Source organism: Colobus angolensis, unplaced genomic scaffold (assembly GCF_000951035.1).
Source record: "Colobus angolensis palliatus isolate OR3802 unplaced genomic scaffold, Cang.pa_1.0 Scaffold580, whole genome shotgun sequence".
Classification (NCBI taxonomy): domain Eukaryota; kingdom Metazoa; phylum Chordata; class Mammalia; order Primates; family Cercopithecidae; genus Colobus; species Colobus angolensis.
This window is the reverse complement of record NW_012119377.1, coordinates 235943-242098: the sequence shown is the minus strand read 5'-3', so window position 1 is coordinate 242098 and position 6156 is coordinate 235943. Positions and strand designations below refer to the sequence as shown.

At 36.1% G+C, this 6156-nt stretch overlaps 1 protein-coding gene across 2 annotated transcripts in view; it reads right to left on the bottom strand.

Annotated features, from left to right (window-relative positions):
* Positions 1–423: 423 nt before the first annotated feature.
* Positions 424–6156, bottom strand: part of THOC2 (THO complex 2) — a 136010-nt gene continuing 130277 nt past the window's right edge. Inside the window, exon 39 of one of the 2 annotated variants that reach the window (XM_011962188.1) lies at positions 424–1203. The gene's annotated coding sequence lies outside the window, so the exon portion shown is untranslated. Of the gene's footprint in view, positions 1204–2695; positions 3605–6156 lie in introns of those variants that run through there. The other variant, XM_011962186.1, reaches the window with a different exon arrangement.

The window sequence follows — 6156 nt, the reverse complement described above, 5'->3', positions numbered from 1 at the left end:
AGCACTCAACAGTCACTGAATACATCACCCTCCCATAAATATTCTGCTCATCGATTTTTGCAAATTACAATTACCTGAAAAGAGGTATCAAGATTTATACCCTTTTGCCAATTCATTTAAAATATGCTCAGCATTTCTCAGTTCTTTAAAAAAATATATCCTTTTTGTCATTCTTTGAAAATTTTAATCTGCATAGGTATAGTTTCCAAGGAACTGGAGACTAAATGGACAAATCTAGGTAGGATATCAGTCCACTGTTTACTCCAACTATAGAGGTAATCAAAGAGGATATTTTCCTATTATCAGATGATATGTCATTTGAAAATAATGTAGCCCACGGAATAAGAACTGAGAAGGGCTAGGAACCTTAATGAATTATCTTTGCTATGTCATTTTGAATAAGCAACAATATACACAATAATATACAACCATTTGAGAAAACTATTGTTTATTTAGAAAAAAGGTTACACTGGTAGAATTCGGTAGATAAAAAAATTCTCTTTTAAAAATGTCACTGTGAAACTTTTCCAGACGAAAGTTTAGCAATACAAAGCTCCTATAGCTGTAGAATTAAAACAATTATGTTTTGATCCCCCCACCGCCAAGATTTGTCTAAGATAATTACAAGAAAAAATGGCAAGGGACAAGTGAGCGCTGGTACCTTTTTCTTTTTTAAACACGTTTAATGTTGTACATGTAATATATAAAATGATTCCTAAACATTTCATAAGACAATGCTCCCACTTCTTTTAATGACTAATATTAAAAACAAGCCAAATAATAAATTAAAACTGAGTTTTAAAATGAGGTAAAATCAAAATGGTTCAACAGTTGTTTATTTTCAGTTTCAAACAGTAAAAAGGAAGCATTTCAGAATGGAAATAAAAACTGAACCCAGGCAATATTTAGTTAAACTAAAGTAAAACTCTGTACACAGGTAACCTTATGCAGCACATTGTGCTATAAGTATGGAACAGTTAACACTTTCAGCCATTACTGAAAATAAACATGTAGAAACTAAGCAACAAGTTAAAATACAGTAATGCACAACTTAACAATTTTAAGTTTTCCACATGGAGCAATAAAGCAGATAACTGAATAATTTAAGGAGATGCAAATGGCCCTCTTCATTCTTAATTCTTGGCAATTTACTCAGGAAAATAAATTTCTGGTCGCAGCTGAACAGTTCCACTCCAATCTCACCTGAAACAAACAAAGTGATTATATTGATAGAGAAGAAGGAAGGAAGGAAAGGAGGGAGTAGGGGAGGGAGGGTTAGTCAAAGGAGGTAAGAGAAAAGGAAGGGAGAAGGAGAGAAGGAGAATGAAAGGAGGGAGGGAGGGGAGAAAGAAGAGGAGAAGGAAGGAAGAGGAAAAGGTAAGGAGGAAGGAAGATTTAAGAAAGAAAGAAAAGTTAATGAGTTCCATCAGTAACAAAGACTTGAGTCCCCAGAAAAGGATGAAATATTTGTGTGTTTCTTTTTGTCCATTCTTAGAAATCATTAAAGATAAACACACTAATGATGACTTAAAAAAAAAAAAACTGAACACTGTGTGCATGTGGGAGAGAGGGGTGGGGGTAGGGAGAAAAAAATGGAGCAACAAGTAAAACTTTCCACAGGGGCAAGCAATAGCTTATCAAAAGTAAATAGAAAATGTAGCAAAGAAAAGTAACCTAATTTACATGATCAACAAAAAAAGAAAAATGACATCACATTTTTCACAAGGACACAATTTTAATAGTAACTTATATTAAGATGCAGTGTCTGCTAAATTATAAAAATTGCTTTAAAAATATATTGACTTAATTACACTCATTTCCTTTCCTTTATGTATTGACATTTTTCAAATACTTCATATTGAAATAATTTCAAAACATGATTATTACATGTGGCAAATATCTTCACATCTGCCTTCATTCAAATTTTAAGCTAATGCTTAATGCATTAAACTTTATTGATGAAAATACTACATTCACATATTTCTTAAAACCAGGGCTAGAAGGGTCCTTAGAAAATAATCACACTTACATGAAATGCTGACAAATAATTTACATATCATTTCTACACAGCATTCTGTTCACACCATGTATAATCTTGACATTATCAATAACTGTGGATACATTTAATGTTGAACTTACAATTTAATACTTAAAAGCCATTGTTCCTGTCCATTAATTGCTGAATGGATAAATAAAATGTGGTACACACTCATACAATGAAATATCATTTAGCCATAAAAAGGAATGGAGTTGATACATGCCACAACATGGATGAGCCTTGAGAACATGATGCTAAGTGAAAGCCAAACACAAAAGGCCACAAATTATTGCATAATTCCATTTAAATGAAATGTCCAAAACAGGCAAAATCATAGAAACAGAAAGTACATTACTGATTTCCAGGGGCTGAGGAAGGGAAGAATTGGGAGTGACTGCTAATAGGCAAGGAGTTTCTTTTTGGGGTGATAGAAATGTTCTGGAGTTAGACAGCAGTGATGCTTGCACAACACAGTGGATATACTAAAAACCACTGAATTGTACACTTTAAAATGGCAAATTTGAGGCCGGGCGTGGTGGCTCACGCCTGTAATCCCAATACTTTGGGAGGCCAAGGCGGGTAGATCACCAGGTCAGGAGATCGAGACCATCCTGGCTAACATGGTGAAACCCTTATCTCTACTAAAAATACAAAAGTTAGCCAGGCGTGGTGGTGCACGCCTGTAGTCCCAGCTACTCAGGAGGCTGAGGAAGGAGAATTGCTTCAACCCAGGAAGGAGGCAGAGGTTGCAGTGAGCCGAGATCGCGCCACTGCACTCCAGCCTGGGAGACAAGAACGAGACTTGGTCTCAAAAAAAATAAAATAAAATAAAAGTAAAAGGCAAGTTTGAAGTTATATGAATTTTATCCCAATTGTTTAAATTGCAAAAAAAGTCAATGTTCCAATTAAGAGCATCACAGTATCACAGTGTGGTCATAACTAGGAGAATAAGAAATGGGCTCTCAATCATAAAGGTGTCACATTACAAGAATTACTTGGCAAGGGACATTTTGGTGACACATTTAAGGGCACATTAAAGGATAACATTGCTGTTGCTGTTAAAACATGTCAAGAACATCTTCCCCAGGAACTGAAATTAAAATTTTTACTAGAAGCAAAAATCCTCAAGCAATATAATCATCCCAGTACTGTCAAACGTATAGGAGTTCGCACACAAAGACGGTCTATCTACATCATTAAGGAACTGGTTCCAGGAGGCGATTTCCTCTCCTTTCTGAGAAAGAAGAATGAACTAAAACTCAGTTAGTGAAATTTTCATTAGATGCTGATTCTGGATGGCATATCTCGAGTAAAAAATGTATACACAGGGTCCTTGCTGCAAGAAACTGCCTGGAGGTGAAAACAATGTTCTGAAAATCAGCGACTTTGGAATGTCTCGTCAAGAGGATGGTGGTGTGTATTCATCTTCTGACTTAAAGCAGATTCCCATTAAATAGACAGCACCAGAAGCTCTTAATTATGGGAGATATCGTTCTGAGAGTGACACACGGAGCTTTGGCATCCTCCTCTGGGAGACTTTTTCAGCTTAGGGGGTCTGTCCATAGCCTGGAATGACAAATCAGCAAGTACAAGAGCAAGTGGAAAGAAGATACTGGATGTCAGTCTCTTGGCAATGTCCAGAGAGTATTTTAACAAAATAATGCTGAGGTGTTAGGATTACAAACTTGAAAAACACCCCCAACTTTACTGAACTTCAGAAAGAGCTAGCTGCCATCAAGAAGAAAGTTGCACAGTGATGAAACAGTGCCAAACTCAGCCTTCAGGACTCTATTTTCAGCAGAGCAGTATTTTTCTTCTCATTAACATTTATACCACATTACCTGCAACATTCTCCCATTAACTATTTTTTTAAAATATGTGCTGCTTTAATCATTGTAAATAAAAAAGTATAAGTTCTAAATGTAAGGGATCACACAGATCTATCTTTTTCACATCTAGAACTGTTGCTGTTTCTCAAAAATTTTCTACTCCAGGCTCAGTTCATAGTCTGCTCTTCTCCATCACAGACACCTATTGGTGCTATAAGCTGTATTGGTAATAGTTGTAGGGAACATCGCCAACAGAAGATGGCCTTCCTACTCTGCTGAGACAAGATTTTATCTGTGAACATCGTTTTATATTGGTAATTATCTGGACCTCCTAAGTTGTTAGTGTTTTTTTTTCTTTTTCTTTTTCTTTTTGGCCAGAGATAGGTCCTGTTTTGTTAGTAAGACTGCCATTTCCCTATGTTTCACAATGCCATTCTATGCACAAAAATCCTCAAAGAGTTGAGGCAGCTGATTGTAACTGATGTTATAGAGAGCTGTGACAACAAGAATCAAGTTTGAAAAGTGCGGTGGTCTGGAGAAAGGAACAGTTAGGGTGGTCATCAAAGTAGAGAAGAAAAGGCAAACATAAAACCAGCCTTCTTAACAGAGGTATGCCTTTATAAAACACATACACGCTTTTTAATTTTATGATCAAATTCACCAAAAAGGTCCTAAGAAATATTTTAGTAGTTTATATAGATTCTTCATAAAAGAGCCCTCTGGATGGCAACCAAACAATTTTTAAGAGAAACTATAAAATACAAGCCTACCAAAATAATATATTACTTTTGGTTAAGTGTCTTCACTTCAAAGGAAGCATCCCAGAACTGCATTCCATGCATTTTTACTAGTGTCTCAAACTGTCAGAATTTCATTCTCATTCTCTCACTCTTTGCACATAAACCCCAGGTAGAAAGGCATATACAGATGCACTTGACATTTAAAAAGTCAAACAAATATTGATAAGGAAGAAAGAAGTTATGAGGAGAAAGACATGGGGACAGCTATCCTAAATCCACTTTACTCCTTCATTTACCCTTATACTGCAACCTAGGAATTCTTATAGCAAACAGAGTTCCTGAGATGTTCCATGTGGATAAAATGTAACAGAGTTAAGATGTGGATTCTGTTGAGCTACATCTTAACTGCACCCAGGGATGCTTCTCAGGATAATTATGTGCGTAGGGGAAAGACACACTTAGGGCAAATGTTGCATGGAAGCCTTTTATAAGTGCTCATGCCTATGTCAAGATTTTTAAAAACAGCATATAAATGAATATTTGCTCTACTGTAAGTGGAACAGCAAGGAAATAGAAAACTTCTCCTGCCCTCTTCAACTGTTTGATGCCTATGAATATCAGTGCACAAAACCTATACTCAGTATTTTTAAGTATAAAAGATGATAATGAAGAGAAAAATGATTTGTGTCTGTCATTTTCAAACTCCTAAGAAGAGTCTAGTATACATGTAATGGTTACTACATACAGACCAAAATGAGAGCATACTATATCTGCCCGCCCTCAAAAAATGTGCTGCAGCAAATAAGCAAGCTCTTTTAATCAATATAGGTTTCTCGGTTTCTCTCCTATAAAATGGTGTGTTTGGTGGCAAAAAAGTCAATGTTGCACTTATACAGAGATATTAAATGTTTCTCTGGCATTGATGTGAACATTGATGAGTTCCCTATCCCATACCTATCCCAATACCTATCGTCAACATCTAGGAATAAGCCTCAAAATGGCAATGCTTATTTTAACAAGAAATCTTTGGGAGCTTAGGAGGTCAAAGTATGAGCTGAAGGGAAAACAAAACAAAACCAAAAAAAGGCTTAGAGCTGGAATTACAAAATCAATTGTCTACAGAGGCCAAGAACATAATGAAAACAAAAGAAACGAGCTGAGTGGGGACTGACTGAGGTGAATTCTTTTTAAAAAGGCCCTTGCTCTATTCTAAAGAGGGGGCAGCACCTAGACAAGTCTAGCTGAAACCAGGACACAATGTTGCTATGCAGAAATCAGAACACAATGTTACCAGATGTTCCAATCCTTCAAGAAAAACTGAAATTTGGATTTTCTGAATTCTGATTTTTAAAAACAGATTTTTAAAATTTTGAAATATCGTGTGAGGTTAAGAAGGTGCATTTGGCTGGTGGTGGTGGCTCACATCTGTAATTCCACCACTTTGAGAGGCAGAGGGCAGGAGGATTACTTGAGCCCATGAGTTCAATATCAGCCTGGGCAATACAGTGAGACCTCGTCTCTACAAAAAAATTTAAAAAAAAACAGAGGC